Here is an 18,178-nt window from a genome sequence, read left to right as displayed (position 1 = left end):
ACGTGTGTAGCATAAGCGGCCAGTAATCGTTGGCGCCGGATCCGCAATGGAGGGACACCTGCCTCCAGAAGTATGCTGTTGACAGGACTTGTCCGGAAAGCTCCAGTGGCGAGTCGGATCCTGCTGTGAAGGGAATGGAACGCTTCATGACAAGAACTCCTCCTCAAACGGGTAGCCAGCATGGTAGCATGTTGCAGAGCGAGCACTGCTTTTTGTGGTGGTCACACACCCTATTAAGAACCATGTCCCACCTTATGAAATGTCCATGGGGCTATCAAAAATCACGACGACTTCAACGTAATTGTTGTCTTTGAATAAGAGTGTCACTTCTGTTCGCCTCAATGCGTATTTCTTTCAGTTACCTCTGTACTACACCGTAGCAGTTAGCTCTATGTATTACAGGTAAACTGCATGTTAACGGGGGACAAGGTAAAGGAAAGGGAAGGGATTACTGACGTCAGCTGCATCGGGCCGCGGAATCAGGATTCGAACCTGCTTACTAGGCAGGTGCTTTAACCAATGCACCATCCGAGACACAGTGGTACTGCAACTGGGCGGACTATTTCGGCACGCCTCATAGCGGATCCACAGTCCCACCGAGCGCCACCTATCCGCAGTCCCTGTCCATTTCCTCCATGCTCGCTACTCGTGAGATTCCCGCAGGAGGTCGGACGTATTTGTGTATCTGCACTGAAGAAGGTGGATCCATTGCCCATCTAGGTGAACCAACTATACGAATGTGTGGCGTCTGTTCTTTTGGACATGTCCGAAAGAACAGACAACATGCATTCATTAAATTTCTACGTATGTTCCAAGCTTCATTGCACTGTGTTATTTCACCTGGCAGTCACACACCATCCGAAAGTTACTTTAGTCTTTAACTTTTGTGCACCAGCGTAGTTAGCTGGCTGGCGGTTTTGGAGCTGGTGGTATCGCTGTGGGGAACCTGGTAGCCAACTGGTGACGCGTCCGCAGAGCGGCCGGTCTCTATCGATACTGCAAAGTCGGCGTCGGTCGTAACCCTGGGTCCAAGCGCCGGCGCCGACTGTAACGGCCGGCTTTACGAGCGCCGCGGCCGCCCGGGGATTCTGTGCGCGTTCTGCGCCGGGCGCATCGCCTGCGGGGCGCCCTGGGTTCGAGCAAACGAAGCGCGCTGACAATTCTCCAGTGTCCCACCTCACACCGCCGGGGACGTAATAAAATGCTGGACGTTGACACAGGAGGAAAACTGTTGTTCCGTTCATTATATCCACTGTAGACGACGAACTGCAACTGTGATACACTCTGGCGGTTTATGTAGCAACCGAACTCAAATGTATAAAACAGTTTCAAACGTCTGATTACTGTACAATTTAATTAACGTGTTAAAAATTTGACGTTAAGCATGGAAGCGAGAAAAAATTAATGAAAGGTTTGAATTTGCGCTGAAAGTAATTGGCGCTCCATTTCAAGCAAAAGTTAGTTTTTCGCTCATCCCTATGTTTATGACGTCATATCTTCTGAACTAGGTGTCGTAAAATGATATAATTTTGCAGGTACATTGAGTAACAAACTAAAACGTCATGCATGATGCTGGACTTTTAACTACATGAACAGCGAAAATCTAGTAAGCGATAATTTCTTTTCCTCCATCATTTTGTGGGGAGTGTCACCATGAAAAAGTTTCGTGACGGTTTCAAATTATATGTAAAGTTTACTGGAGGTTGCTAAATACCTTCATTCTCAAATAATTCTTATCAAACTGTCCTTTTCGACACAAATGCGTGAGAATTTACTCGTATTATATGAAGTTAAATATTGCGATGCAAGTAGTGATCCTCGACAAAGTATTTGTTGCTGCAATGTACGTGGTTGTGCGAACGGTGAGCATTGCTTTCAGTTAATGGTCCTCAATATTCGGCCGGCATATAAATAATTAAATCTCTCTTTACGACAGTAATAGAATCTAAACCTGATCCCAAGCTGCAGCCCGCGATGGGCCAAACCATGAGCCGAAAACAATACCATTCCACATTCATTCACAAATGCTTAGGAAAAGGAAACGTAGGTGGTGAGTAATCAGGAAATTTCTAATTACAAAATTAATATGTAAAAGACTGACATATTCTCACCAGAGTGACTGTATCTATATTAGTTTCAGTGTTTACTTTGATATACAACAATTGCAGTGCACTCGACATAAAATGCTTGGCCTTGTTAATTACATCTTGTATCGGCAGAGGACAAAGAAGAACAGAGGTAGCGTATCTTCGTTCTTCTAGCATCAGGCTAATGAAACAGTGCGACGGAGCAATGGTTCCTACATGGGCGGCGCCGCTAACATCTTGCTTAAACATATACTCTGACTCGCACATGACGAAGTACGATTAATAATTATTATACAGCCGGACGCAGCACACTATTTTCGAGGTATGATACATACTGGATGAGTAAAGTTCGGGTACACGCATGCCGTCAGTTACGATGCCTCAGCACGAAATTTCTGACGTTAATACTTTTCTTACTGTGCTAAACTCTTAATGTAAGATTGTACCTTATAATAAATAGATTATGATAGCACTTTAAATTTTTGAACTCGGTGAATACTTACATGAAATATTGAAAATCAAATTTTTGTTGCCCCTGAAATCTGTTAGGTAGGCAGCCCGCGACTAGGGTGAGATTCCAGGTTAGTCACTTAGTAATAAGGATGATACGCAGCCACAAACCCTTTTTGAATTAAATACAATTTATTTTGATGTGGTCAAGATAATGCGAGAGTCGAATTTGGCTGGGATTGTTTAGTGTAGACTCTTAACCAAATGTAAATTAATGTTCTTAATGTATATCAGCCATACAATAAATCAGCCAACGGCGTTGCCGCAGTGGTAACATCGGTTCCCGTCCGATCACCAAAGTTAAGCACTGTCGGGCTTGGTTAGCACTTGGATGGGTCAACGACCTGGTCTGCCGAGCACTGTTGGTAAGCAGGATGCACTCAGCCCTCGTAAAATTAGATTTACTTTTCCTTTCACTGGTCCATAATGAGGATATCATCTGGGACGTGGAACATTCCAGAAAACAATAACATACAGTAAATGTTTACAAAATAAGAACAAACATGCTAATGCACCTTCCATAGATCCCAAATGTAATTGCCCTTGTGGATGTGGAATCGGTCAAAAACATTTTAAGTGTATTTACAATTAAAAGTATATAAAACTTGTCACCAAATACTAAATGTTCAATAGCTTAAGGTGGATATGATAATTCTTTATCTATTGTAGCCACACATGATCAAATAAAAAATAAGCGTCTTAGAGCACTTATTTACAAGGATCACATTACTACTCAACATTTGTACAGAAGTCAGATTGTACGCAATATTAACATCTTAATAACATACAGGCGTCACCCAGTTCTGCTAAGAAATTCATCAATGTAGGAGAAGGAGTTGTCCACTAACAAATCCTTTAGACTCCTCTCAAAGTTAACTTTGTTATTAGTTAAACTTTTTATGACTGCTGGCATGCTATTGAAAATGTGTAGCGTTGAACAGAGGACGGCTTTCTGAGCCAAAGGATGTGACTTTCAATATTTGTGAAAGTAATTCTTATTTCTAGTACTGATTCCATGGTTTGAAAAAAAATATTTTAATGACAAATTTAATTAAGGAATAAATGTATTGTGAAGCAATAGTTAGTATCCCCAGTTCCTCAGACAGCCTTTTGCAGTATGCGCTTGAATTCGCACCGCAAGTAATTCGCATTGCACGATTTTGGGCTCGGAAAACTTTTGATTGGCTTGATAAGCTACACCAGAAAATTATCTCGCCTGCCATTATGGAATGAAAGTAAGCATAGTACGTTAGCTTTTTTTATTTTTGTATCACCTATGTCTGACAACATTCGCATAGCGAGTATAGATTTGTTTAGCGGTTTCAGCAGTTCTGTGGAATGCTCCTCCCAGTTAAATTTATTGGCAAGATGTAATCCAAAGAATTTAACATTCTCGACTTCTTCTATCTGCTTGTGTCATATTTTAGGCATATACTGGCAGGAAACCTTTTACTACTTCTGAACTGCATACAATATTTTCAAGGTTTAGTGACGGAATTGGCTAGGAACCACATATTAATGTCCATGAAAATTTCATTAGTCAACCTTTCCAAGGCTGTACTTTATTTACTATTTATTGCAATGTTTGTATCATCTGCCAAAAAAAGAAACAAAATAAAATTTGATTCTGGCAATGTTACTGATGAAAGGTCATTCATATACACAAGAAAAAGTAAGGGGGCCTAAGATGGAACCTTGGGGACACCACATGTTACTGGTTCCCAGTTGGACAATGTCTGATAACTTCATACACGTCTCTTTCCTACTGACGCCCTTTGTTTTCTGCCAGAGGTATAGGATTTGAATCATTTTGCAGCATTTCCTGTTACACTGTAATATTTTAATTTACTTAAAAGGATATAGTGATTTACACAGTAAATTGTCTTTGACATATCGCAGAATGTACCAGTAGCATATAATTTATTGTCTAATGAATTAAGTACATTCTCATAATATGTGTATGTAGCCTTCTCAATATCAGAACTCTTTAGAAACCCTAATTGTTACTTAGACAATATTTTATTTGTGGGCAGATGGTTAAGAAGACGACTGTATATTATCTTTTCTAAAATTTGAGAATACTGGCAAAAGTGAAACTGGACAGAAGTTTGCTAGTATTTCTCCTCTCTTATACAAAGGCTTAACTTCAGCATATTTTAACCACTCAGGATACGTTCCACTGATAAGACTGCTTATAATTAAATAACTTAAAATGTTACTAAACAGATGCTCCCTGTTTAATCAACTTTGTTGATATATTTTCATAGCCAGTAGAATGTTTTGATTTGAAGGATTTTATTGTGGACATTAGTTCTATCGATGTTGTAAGGGCCATACTCAAATTATTGTAGTTATTGTAATGACTGGTTTGAGGTATTCCAAGACAGCATCTACTTACTTTTCAGTAACAATTACGAAGGGACGCATTAACAAAATGTCATCCTATTGCAACAATACTAGGAAAAGCAGCATCAATCAGTAGAAAACATCTCCATGAAATAGAATTCCACAGGTAAGGCACTGCTTTAAAATTGTCAATCCTAACAGCAGCCTCGCAATGTTCCACCAAAATACGATATCCCATACTGTCATCATTTCGTTACTTGATGCGACCATCCTTTTCTGATGATGCATTTGCTTTGATGCCCTTATTACTATTCTCAATATCTTGCAGTATTTTTTTTGATGATGTATAGCATTTACGTCAGAACTCTTTCCAGCTGATATAGTTTCTTTTCTGACTTACAGGATACCTTCATTCCTTCGGTAATCCATAGCCTTTTGACAGCATTTAGTCTAATCTGGATTAGTTTGGGGGAGGGGGGGAGAAACAGTTTTCAAGTAAGTTAAGGAGATTTATTAGTAAAAATGTTGCATTTCTCATTCATTCTATGAGCACTGTGCCCATCACTCCAATTCATGCCTCTGATGAGTTCCCTACAAGAATTAATTTTTGTCTTACAGACTACCGTTTTGATTTCAGACTTAGACTGATCAGTATTAACGTTTAGCAAAAGGAACTGCATGTCATGGTCTGAGAGGCTCCTTATTACTGTGACGCCAATTGCGGATTTACTTCGTTGAGAAGTAGCGTCTCCGGTCAAGAAAACTGGCAATGGACGGACAGCGACCACATTAAGTTCGTATTTTGTGCGTTTGTTCCCCAAAAAAGAATACCATAGCTAAGAACTGAGTGTACATATTAATAATATGTAACTAAAAGACACTGCATGTTACACACTGATGAAGGGATTCGAAGGGCATAACATGCTGATGACATTCTGTTTGCAAGAACCTTTGAGTGTTCAAACCACTTCAACTGAGAATCAATATTCATTCAAAGAAATTTTGCATTTATTACATAGTCTATAGAGGTGCCATCTACATTTAATTCAACATTGTCATTTCTCCACTTCAAACTGAAATTTATGGTATTAGTTTTCTTTATGTTCAATGGCACTTTATTGCTTTCTGACCAATCATAAACTTCCTTGAGAGTTTCATTTGCTTTCTCAGCAAGGAGTTCTCTTGATGTCTCAATGACTATAATACTGCTGTCATCAGTGAAGAGAATTTTTTTCACCATGAGTAGCACTACTGGGAAAGTCATTGATGTACATCAGGAATAGTATTAGTCCTAATATGCTACCTTGCAGAACCCCTATATGAATGTATATTGGTTCTGATAAGTGTTTTACTAATGTTTAGATCTATTTGAAGTATGTGTTATCTCTACTCTTTTTAGGTATGATCGAAACCAGTCGTTAGCTACCCCTCTTATTCCTAATGCTTCTAATTTATTTAATAGAATCTTGTGGTCGACTGATCAAACGCCTTAGAAAGATCCAAAAATATGCCTGTGACACACTCGCTTCAGGTACAACTTTTGTCACTTCTACTATGGCTGACTCCGTATTTTTGCCACTTCAGAAACCAAACTGTGATTCGCTTTAAAGATTTTATTTATTCACATAATTCATTAATCTGTCTTTCATAACTGCTTGTATTATTTTTGAGAATGCTGACAGCAGGGAAATGGGCCGGTAATTTTCTATGTCTTCTGCATTGCCTTTCTTAAGCTAAGGTACAACTCTTGCCTGTTTTAACTGCTCTGGAAATGTATAATCCGTATGATTTTTTTCAGTATACACATTGGTACGTCATCTAAGCCTACTGACTTTTTATTTTTTAACAGTTTTATATAGCTAACACTTGGTTCAAGAATCATAAAAGAGGGCTGTATACAGGGAAGAAGCCTGGAGACACTGACAGGTTTCAGATAGATTATATAATGGTAAGACAGAGATTTAGGAACCAGGTTTTAAATTGTAAGACATTTCCAGGGGCAGATGTGGACTCTGACCACAATCTATTGGTTATGAACTGTAGATTAAAACTGAAGAAACTGCAAAAAGGCTGGAATTTAAGGAGGTGGGACCTGGATAAACTGAAAGAACAAGAGGTTGTACAGAGTTTCAGGGAGAGCATAAGGGAACAATTGACAGTAATGGGGGAAAGAAATACAGTAGAAGAAGAATGGGTAGCTTTGAGGGATGAAGTGCTGAAGGCAGCAGAGGAGCAAGTAGGTAAAAAGACGAGGGCTAGTAGAAATCCTTGGGTAGCAGAAGATATATTGAATTTAATTGATGAAAGGAGAAAATATAAAAATGCAGTAAATGAAGCAGGCACAAAGGAATACAAAAGTCTCAAAAATGAGATCGACAGGAAGTGCAAAATGGCTAAGCAGGGATGGCTAGAGGACAAATGTAAGGATGTAGATGCTTATCTCACTAGGGGTAAGATAGATACAGCCTACAGGAAAATTAAAGAGACCTTTGGAGAAAAGAGAGCCATTTGTATGAACATCAAGTGCTCAGATGGAAACCAAGTTCTAAGCAAAGAAGGGAAAGAAGAAAGGTGGAAGGAGTATATAGAGGGTCTATACAAGGGCGATGTACTTGAGGACAATATTCTGGAAATAGAAGAGGATGTAGATGAAGATGAAATGGGAGATACGATACTGCGTGAAGAGTTTGACAGAGCACTGAAAGACCTGAGTCGAAACAAGTCCCCCAGAGTAGACAACATTCCATTGGAACTACTGACGGCATTGGGAGAGCCAGTCCTGACAAAACTCTACCATCTGGTGAGCAAGATGTATGAAACAGGCGAAATACCCTCAGACTTCAAGAAGAATATAATAATTCCAATCCCAAAGAAAGCAGGTGTTGACAGATGTGAAAATTACCGAACTATCAGTTTAATAAGTCACAGTTGCAAAATACTAACGCGAATTCTTTACAGACGAATGGAAAAACTAGTAGAAGCCGACCTCGGGGAAGATCAGTTTGGTTTCCGTAGAAATGTTGGAACACTTGAGGCAATACTGAACCTATAACTTATCTTAGAAGCTAGATGAAGGAAGGGCAAACCTACGTTTCTAGCATTTGTAGACTTAGAGAAAGCTTTTGACAATGTTGACTGGAATACTCTCTTTCAAAGTCTGAAGGCGGCAGGGGTAAAATACAGAGAGCGAAAGGCTATTTACAATTTGTACAGAAACCAGATGGCAGTTGTAAGAGTCGAGGGGGCATGAAAGGGAAGCAGTGGTTGGGAAGGGAGTGAGCCAGGGTTGTAGCCTCTCCCCGATGTTATTCAATCTGTATATTGAGCAAGCAGTGAAGGAAACAAAAGAAAAATTCGGAGTAGGTATTAAAATCCATGGAGAAGAAATAAAAACTTTGAGGTTCGCCGATGACATTGTAATTCTGTCAGAGACAGCAATGGACTTGGAAGAGCAGTTGAACGGAATGGATAGTGTCTTGAAAGGAGGATATAAGATGAACATCAACAAAAGCAAAACGAGAATAATAGAATCTAGTTAAATTAAGTCGGGTGATGATGAGGGAATTAGATTAGGAAATGAGACACTTAAAATAGTAAAGGAGTTTTTCTATTTGGGGAGCAAAATAACTGATGATGGTCAAAGTAGAGAGGATATAAAATGTAGACTGGCAATGGCAAGGAAAGCGTTTCTGAAAAAGAGAAATTTGTTAACATCGAGTATAGATTTAAGTGTCAGGAAGTCGTTTCTGAAAGTATTTGTATGGAGTGTAGCCATGTATGGAAGTGAAACATGCATGATAAATAGTTTGGACAAGAAGAGAGTAGACGCTTTAGAAAAGTGGTGCTACAGAAGAATGCTGAAGATTATATGGGTAGATCACACAACTAATGAGGACGTATCGAATAGAATTGGGGAGAAGAGGAGTTTGTGGCACAACTTGACTAGAAGAAGGAATCGGTTGGTAGGACATGTTCTGAGGCATCAAGGGATCACCAATTTAGTGCTGGAGGGCAGCGTGGAGGGTAAAAATTGCAGAGGGAGACCAAGAGATGAATACACTAAGCAGATTCAGAAGGATGTAGGTTGCGGTAGGTACTGGGGGATGAAGAAGCTTGCACAGGATAGAGTAGCATGTAGAGCTGCATCAAACCAGTCTCAGGACTGAAGACCACAACAACAACAACAACAACAACAACAACAACAGTTTTATTGACTTCATTCTCTGTTGTTGGAAGTAACATCATTGTATTTAGTGCAACATTATTTACAGGTGTTATATTTGTTTTGGGGATTTTTTGCTGTAAGTTCTCTGCAATACTTGAAAAATGCTCGTTTACATAGTTTGCTAAGTGTTGTGGTCCTTATCCCCCTCCCTTAGCAGTATGTTATTCTGAGTTTCCTTTTTTATAACATCCCTGACTGCTTTGCTTTTATTCTCTGCATTATATATTTTTTGTCATTTAATGACTTTTTGCAGCAATCAGCACCTTCCTATAGATCTTTTTGTATCTATGATAGAAATTTAAGAAGTCTGGATTATTGCGAATCTTTTTCATGGAACTGAGGTGTTTGGGAGGACTATATAATACATGCTGTTATCCATCCGGTCTTGTGGGATGTTGATACAGACATGCATACTTTTGGAAATGCCTTTTCAAAGTTCAGTTTAAACAATGTGGAGAATTTAGAGAATTTCATATTCACATTGGTTTCCTTATACACTTCATCTTAGTTTTATTTTCATAGTTATCTTGAAAAATCTTTTACTTTGATTTCTGATAGATGTCGTTTGTAGGCTTGTAGTTTAGGGAATGATTCGATGCCTGATTTTACTATTGTTATTTGACAGAGATGATCTGATAGTCCGAGATTTTTTACAGCTACATCACATTTTTCCCTGTCCACATGGTCAATTACTGATGCAGTCATTATAGTAACCCTTGTTGCACTATAGAGCAAGAGGGACATGCCAAAACTTTGAAGGATGTTTATGAAGGTGCTGCTGAATTCATTTATGATATTAGTGCTGATGTTAACGGCCCCACACAGAATTATGTTGACATTTGTACTTGAGGCTTTATCTAGAACTTCTGCCAATTTATTGAAAAAAGTGTCCACATTACCACTGGGAGATCTATACACACACAAAATAATTAATTTCTTGGTGATATCAAGCCCTGTTAATTCAATAGCTGATATTTCAAAGTGTTTGTCTTCACTTACTGTACTGAGGTCGTGACCTGATTTGAACTGTGGTCCTTTTATGATATAAATGCGTGATCCTCCACCCCTTGAAGTAGTTCTGCAGTAAGAATTTGCCCTTTCATACAATGATAACACTACATGTTGCATTTTTGTGTCTCTACACCAGTGCTCAGCAATACAAACTAATGTGCAGTTCAAAGATTGGACCTCAACTTCTAATAGTTGTATCTTATTTCTTATTGATTGAATGTTTTGATGGAGGATTGTTACGGCTGTGAAATGCCCCATGTTACTCTTTCCAATGGTTTGTTTTTCTTCGTGACATCTGGTATGTGTGATATTTAAAGTGCTAAAATCTGTCTTGTGGGTGATTGTTTCAGTATTTTTTAAACTGCTGGAGATACTCTTTAGGCAGGGAAACCGATTGTCTGGATTTATCTTAAAAAAGACCCCACACTGATAGAGCTCCATCAAGGTGTGGTCGATCATAACGCCAGAACAGCTCAACAAAGTGTTGGTTGGTTTATCTTAAAAAAGACCCCACACTGATAGAGCTCCATCAAGGTGTGGTCGATCATGACGCCAGAACAGCTCAACAAAGTGTTGGTTGGTGCCATGAGTCAGGGAAGCTATGTTGTCCAGGTCACCAACTATGTCATATGCCCCATCCCTGCCCAAACTTCTTCCCGCCCCACCCACTATCACTACACGGTCCTCTTATAAAATACGGTGGATACGGTGTGCTAGCTGGACGCTTTCTGTCAGGCAGCTATGTGAATGCTATTCTATATATGTGGTAATGATGGCCTCCAGGCGTGTGGCGTGGGAGATGCATTAACATCTTTAAACTATGATATATATTTTTTTGCAATCTGCAGACTCTGTAAAGCCACCACATCAGTATCACAAAACAAAGAGGTTAATTCTCGTGAGACACGAGTAGTGAAATGTACCAGCTTGTCTCATCATTAACTTTCCAACAGCAAACTTGCTTTAGAGCTGTGCTTCGTTCGCTTCACGGACGAAGTCCGATTTGCATGGAGCCGTTGTATTGTTACTATTACCAACGTTGTAGCCCTTACAAACTACAGCCCTACAACCTTGGAAAAGTCAGCGACCACGAGGTACATATATGCGTAGTAGTTGTGGATTTGAGAATCTGCTGATATGGGGCTTGCCTCCTACTAAAATATAAACGTGGGTGGATCTGTATCGTTACCTTGAACGGCAGTGGTGTATTGTATAGCCCAGTGCGGCTGCCCTGCCCCAGCCGGGACACGAACCACGCCCTGGGCGCCCCGCCGGCGGGTCGATCACCCGCGGCCACGGCTGTCCGTGTGACTGATGCTGCGGCCCTAATGGAATGGAAACCTCGCCACCGCCCTACTGTCCACGTCATTATCGGTGATTTCCCGAGGGGGGACTTCAGCGTGAGGGACTACCGGCGGTTGGGGAAGGGGTTGAGGAGGGGGAGGGGGGATCAGAGAGCAGCCATGCGCCCCTAGCTGGGCTGGGGATGACCTCCTCGGAATTATCGGCTCCCCCTGTTACGTCCGCCTTCCAGACCTTGACAGGTAGCTGTCCAGATCCTGTTGCGTAATTTACTTTAGTCTCTGGCAGATGGTCTCCCTCAATACATGTGCTCTATTCATTCTGCATGCCAAACTGCAATAAGACATGACAGGTGAGAATGTGCTTCCCTCGGAGCTGACAGCCGGTACATACGGTATATGAAAGATAGTGTCAGCGTTGTGGTCATTTGATAATGCCAATAAAAGCGGGATGTACACGGAATAAAAATGCGATTTACAGAGATTTCAAATTACTGTCTCTAGTAAAATATTACTGGAGAGCAATGTAATGCTAAAATTAGAAATGAGGAAGAGAATATCGCTCGTTATCAATATATTACTTTAAGCTTTTACCCGAAAAAGCTGTTAATATCTTCAAAGGAAAAATAAACTGGAGTTAAGGTGAATGGAGCTACCATTCACTGCAAGAGATTTACGAATGACATTGAAAAACATGTACATAATACACATCATAGATTTTCAACATTTCTCAAGAAATCTGAACTTAAGATTAGTAGTAAAAAGACCAAAGTTATTGCAGTAAGCAAATCAGACGAGAACGACAGCTGACATCTAGAGTGAAAGAACAAAGATAGAAAACGTTGCTAAAATTTCTTATTTACGCCCCTTAATTACAGGAGACGACAGACAGAGTATGATTACAAATATAAATTCAAAATTAAACATTCCTTAAAATTAAAGACGACAATAATTACTGCTAAGGTTATTCAGTTTAGAAAAGAAAAAATAAAGTCAAGATATTCATATGAAATGTGTTCCGGTATGGTTGTAAAAGCTGGACAATGTTTAAAGCATTGTGAAATAGCGGAAATGTGTCTTTGGAAAAGGCCAACGAGAAGCACCTATGCAGAATCGAAATGCACTAAAGATTTTCCGAAATAAATCAAAGAAAGATGAAACCCCATAGAACGCTCCGAAAAGGAAAACTAAACTTATTGGACATTTACGAGAATACAATAAGTTTTTAATAAATATATTGCAAGGTTAAATTGCGAGAAGAAAAGCAAGTGGAGGCCAGCAAAGAAAACAGTAGATCTACTGGAGGTAACAAAACGTTAAAATTATGAGGAAAGCAATAGTTGCAGTTCTAGTGTCTAGTATGAAAACTCTCAAGCTGTATATAAAATTTCCGATGAACCGACAATTACTCGTATGTTTGTGGCAATGTGTGCAAAAATATTCGTAAGTGCCCGCACACATTTACGAAAGCGCCAAGTGCTACCGTACACATTAAGAAGAAGCAAACTGGTCTGCTGGCAAGTCAGACAGTAACAGAGATCCGCGTCTTCGTGTTTTGTTGCGAACTGTGAAAAATGGAACCGGATGCTATGTCGGTATAAGCATTCTGAAACCGAGATAAATTTAATAATGCATGTATTTACTTTTGATTCAAAAGCATCAGGGACGAAAGTAACTGTTAGTGCTGTTCCACGTTCGGACTGAACATCAACAAATTTAACGGCGGACAACATCAACACACACTGAAACTGGCGTCTGTTGCTGAGATTTATATTGGACGAAATGGAAATAGCAGGGGCAGTGTTAATGCCATCGATCGCAAAGATCTGTGTAAGCAGAATATTTGACCGCAACTTGCCACTCGTAGATCAACTGATGATCACTCGGCGACACGAACAGATACTACCGAGAAACTCATTTAACACTTATCACCTACATCTAGCTTCCCTTCTAACCATCATCATAAGGATGAAGCTGCATACTCCAGCCCAAAATGGAGTCAAAATTTTAGATGACTTCGACAAAGGTATATACTATCGTCACCTCCATTTAATACTTACGTTCGAAGAAATTGTTGCCCCTTGTTTTTTATTTCTTTTCTTACTAGCGTCACTTCAGATATTATGCTTTTTGTAGATGCCCAGTAAATTTCAACTGAGTGTGAGGACAGTCTTTAACAGATCTCTACATGCTTATGACAGCAGCACGAGTGTCTGCTTTGAATGCCTCTATGACAAAGTTCATAACTGTTGCGATCAAATACAATTATTAACAATCTAACAGTAAAGAGAGCTCCAAGAATGTGTTTTCCACAAACAGCAAGAGCTTAGAAACCAGCAGACGAGAAACCACGTTTACAATCTTATTCTAAATTCGTTGGGTCTTTATGTGAAAACACGCAGCCTGTTTACACACTCCCGCGCGGGATTAGCCGAGCGGTCTTGGGCGCTGCAGTCATGGGCTGTGCGGCTGATCCCGGCGGAGGTTCGAGTCCTCCCTCGGGCATGGGTGTGTGTATTTGTCCTTAGGATAATTTAGGTTAAGTAGTGTGTAAGCTTAGGGACTGATGACCTTAGCAGTTAAGTCCCATAAGATTTCGCACACATTTGAACATTTTTTTGTTTACACATTGGGAAACAATTGCAAGGACACTTTTTCGAAACCCTGTAATTGTCTCCCATGGCGACTTTGAAGTTTGAAATTTAGTTCACGGTGCCTACAACGTTCCTCAGTGATAGTGCAAATTCGTGGCGTCCTGCGACCTCACCCCGCGGCTCGGCGGCCTTTCAATCAGCAAGGTGTCGACACATAAACAAAGGGCAGAGCTTAGAAGTTCATGTCTGGTGTAAGGTGGGTTCTGCCCAACGGCTCAACGCCATCATGGACGTGTCACTCTATCGCACGATTGTCACACCCCCTCTTATCCACATTTCACCCCTTCTTATGACACTTCTGCGATGGGGGTCATAATCGTGAGGCCCAAAGCTGAATTCGCGCGGTTTCCTTGTAGATGGCCGAAGAAAACATTTCAGACACACCGACGAGAATCAACAAGGAAAGACATTAGGGGACGGCATAAAGGGCGTCATTGAAACCAACCTCTTCCTTGGGGTGTTAATACCACACATTTCGAGGTCGAAATCGACAATTCGCAGTGTGGTAGGCATCAAGACGAAGTTCTTGACAATGTTGACCTCCCTGAGGACGATTCAACCCTTTTCTAAGTACACCATGCTCTAGAAAACTCATTGCATAAAACTGCAGTCGCGCTGCCCTCCAAAGGGTGCAGTTTTTGCCCTAGTGTACAGAGTGGAACAACTGGGGACCGTTAAAAATCATCCGACGAAATTTGAACTTCACCTGCAGCAGCAAAGGGTGTTTACGTTTTTTCACCTCTCCTGTTTTGCGCCCTCCTGTAGCGCGATCACAGAGGGGTACAACAGTGACATATTTGTGATTAAAACTGCGAAGGGTCCCTCTAAGACCCCCAGTTGGGCAAAACCCTCGATGCCACCAAGCCGCTTTTGCTGAGCACTGTACAGAGGCAAAACCGTTATGACAGTCCTAGGCGCCTGCAAGCATGCAATCCCTTGACACCCCTGTGCGCCCAGCTGCCTAATAGGAGGCGTAAGAGCAGCACAGCCTGCCTGCAGGCACCTAGGAATTTAGTCACAGTTTGTCTCTGCACAGGTATATTTTTAAAGTGCTCAACAAAGATGAGCAGGTAGCACCAAGGGTGTTGCCTCAACTGGGACTCTTACTGTAGAGTCTCTTTGCCGTTTTACTCACGCACGTTTTGATGTCACACCCCTCTGTGATCATGCCACAGGAGGGCGCTTAGCAGCAGACCTGAACAAGCATACGCCTTCTTTACTGCTTCAGATCATGTTCAGATTTCGGCAAATGGTTTTGAATGGTTCCTAGTGGCTCCCCCCTGTACACGAGAGAAAAAAGGTCGTACTGCTCTCCAAAGCGGTGTGATGACGTTCAGTGGGGTTGTTGACAGCAAGAAATGGCGTGGTTTCAGTGACATCCCTTACTCCACCCCTAAGGCCTTTTCGTGTCGATTCTGAGTGGCCGTGTGACTGAAATGTTTTCCATGGCCACATATAATAAAACCGCCTGATTTCAACGCTGGGCGTTGTGATTCTGACCTCCAAACAGAGGCGCCAAAAGAATGGGTGAAATGTGGGTAAGAAGGTGTGTGACGGCCGTGTCATAGTGTGACACTTCCACGATAGCGTTGGCCAGAATTGCTGAGAAATTTGGTGCCAGTGTGCCTCTAACCCAACTTACACGTCAAATTAACTTATGAACTCCGGCCTTTGTTTGTCATGCGTCAACACATTGCTGTGTGAGGCGTAGCCGAGCCCGAGAGTGACGTCACAGCGCGCCAAGCATTTGCACAGTTACAAAGGAAGGTAATAGGCACCTTTGAGCCAAATTTCAAGGCTCTGCGTCGCCATGGGAGCCAGTTACGATCTTTCGAAGAAGTGATATTTTAATTGTGTTGAGCAGCCTAGTTTCTGATGAAAACATTCTGTGATTTGAGTGTTATGTATTCTTCGAGGAAAAGTTAACATGCTGTCACACGATAGAGTTTTATGGAAATTGAAGTTTTCATTGTATACCAGAGTTTCTTCCGACGTGTCATTACCAAGGAATACTATAAAATTTCTCTGATAAATGCTCAGGGTTCCTGTCTCAATTTCCTTTCTGATGTGTGTTAAATGTGGGGACAACGGCAGCATGTTACGCGTTCTTCAACCTGTAATTCCGATAGTCCTCTCTGCTACTGTGTTGCCGATTCTAGAAAGCAAGCAATAAATTATGTCCTGTTCATTAACAATGTTGAAAATATAAGAAGGCAATTCAAAGAAGGAGTGAAGGTAACAGTTAAACGCTTGGTCCATGACGAATTTTGTCGTTGGAATACACTACTTAAGTCGAAGAGGAATTTTTTTCTTTAGTTAGACTTCGGGATGTGCCCATGCAGTCATCTCAAAAGTGGAATGTCATTTCTGACGATACGCCTGTAAGAACAACACAACACTCAATCCCCGAGCAGAGAGAATCTCAGACCAGGCCGAGAATCTACTTCGGTTAACATTCCGCCACGTCGACCGCGCGTCTACTGCACCTGTTTAAGTGACCACCCTGGCATTCACCTTATAAGAATATCAAGGGAAACCTAAATCAGGGTGGTCAGGCGGGAATTTGGTACAATATTACCCATTTCTTAACCACTGCACCACCTCACGCGGTCCGAAACAAGAATAATATCTCTATACTTAGCGAAAAAATGTCAGTGCTGATAGTGCGGAACGTACCAATACCCCATGCAGAAATATGGAAGTCATGGTCGAATAAGAATTGACTGTGACCTTATATGCCAACTTCACTTTTCATCATTCTTGGATTTTAAAACTTCCCTGGATTTCTAAAAAGATTATCATCATTATCGAGGGAGATCATTTTTAAAAGTGAACTGATACGGAGTTATCATTAGTAGTGCAATTATATTTCCGAATTTAAGCGGTTAATAGATCAGAAAGAAAATAGCTACACTAGGTACTGAGACGACGTTAATAATATTTACATTCTGCTTTTGTGTTGTCGGTATATGATGACAACGTAAGTCAGGTATTGGCATGATCGGCCGGCCGGAGTGGCCATGCGGTTCTAGGCGCTACAGTCTGGAGCCGAGCGACCGCTACGGTCGCGGGTTCGAAACCTGCCTCGGGCATGGATGTGTGTGATGTCCTTAGGTCAGTTAGGTTTAATTAGTTCTAAGTTCTAGGCGACTGATGACCTCAGAAGTTAAGTCGCATAGTGCTCAGAGCCATTTTATTGGCATGATCTGAGAAGCAGTTTTGTTTACATAGAGTTTTCAAGTGTTTGTGTGTGTTTCATTCAAATAGATAATCCAGACTACAATTCCGCCTTAAAATAATTTAATGTGGACGGTTTAACGCCAGCGGAAGCTCATTAAAAGATGTTGAAGCTTTGTAAGGAGTCCAATCGTTAGCATGCAACAGTTAGAATTTGTAGCTGAATAAGATAATAAGATTAGAAGTATTTCCCTTGTGAAGATTATCGACGGTAAAAGCGTGCGGAACTATAGATGTAAGCTGGCCGAAGTGGCCGTGCGGTTAAAGGCGCTGCAGTCTGGAACCTCGAGACCGCTACGGTCGCAGGTTCGAATCCTGCCTCGGGCATGGATGTGTGTGATGTCTTTAGGTTAGTTAGGTTTAACTAGTTCTAAGTTCTAGGGGACTGATGACCTCAGCAGTTGAGTCCCATAGTGCTCAGAGCCATTTGAACCATTTTTGAACTACAGATGTAAACAGGAAGTGCACAATATGGTATTGTAGATCGACAGAATGACGATTAATTTCAATGAAATAACTAACGCCGTTCACATATCGAAAGAAAGGGTACCGGACAATACACATGCGTAATTAAATACGATAAATCTTGAATCAAAACTGGTTCCACATTTGTGGAAAACATGATAAAGAATTTCTCAGAGATGTTTTGACCGTTCTAGAAAGGTTCAAACTAACTTTTCGTGATGTTCTGTGGATGAGACGAGAATCCACAACTTCACGTCAGAAATGAAAATCTACACACACCAATGGATAGAAGGCTGTAACCTTGTGGGAAAAAAAATAAAGAAAATTGAAGTCGATTTTCTT

General features: G+C 40.9%; 1 protein-coding gene across 1 annotated transcript in view; it reads right to left on the bottom strand.

Annotated features, from left to right (window-relative positions):
* Positions 1-18,178, bottom strand: part of LOC124616334 (C-Maf-inducing protein-like) — a 949,846-nt gene that overhangs the window by 123,973 nt on the left and 807,695 nt on the right. The gene's annotated exons all lie outside the window — the stretch shown is intronic.

The sequence above is a fragment of the Schistocerca americana genome, chromosome 5, assembly GCF_021461395.2.
Source record: "Schistocerca americana isolate TAMUIC-IGC-003095 chromosome 5, iqSchAmer2.1, whole genome shotgun sequence".
NCBI classification, from domain to species: Eukaryota; Metazoa; Arthropoda; class Insecta; order Orthoptera; family Acrididae; genus Schistocerca; species Schistocerca americana.
The sequence above is the reverse complement of the archived record's forward strand: the minus strand, read 5'-3'. Positions and strand labels throughout refer to the sequence as shown.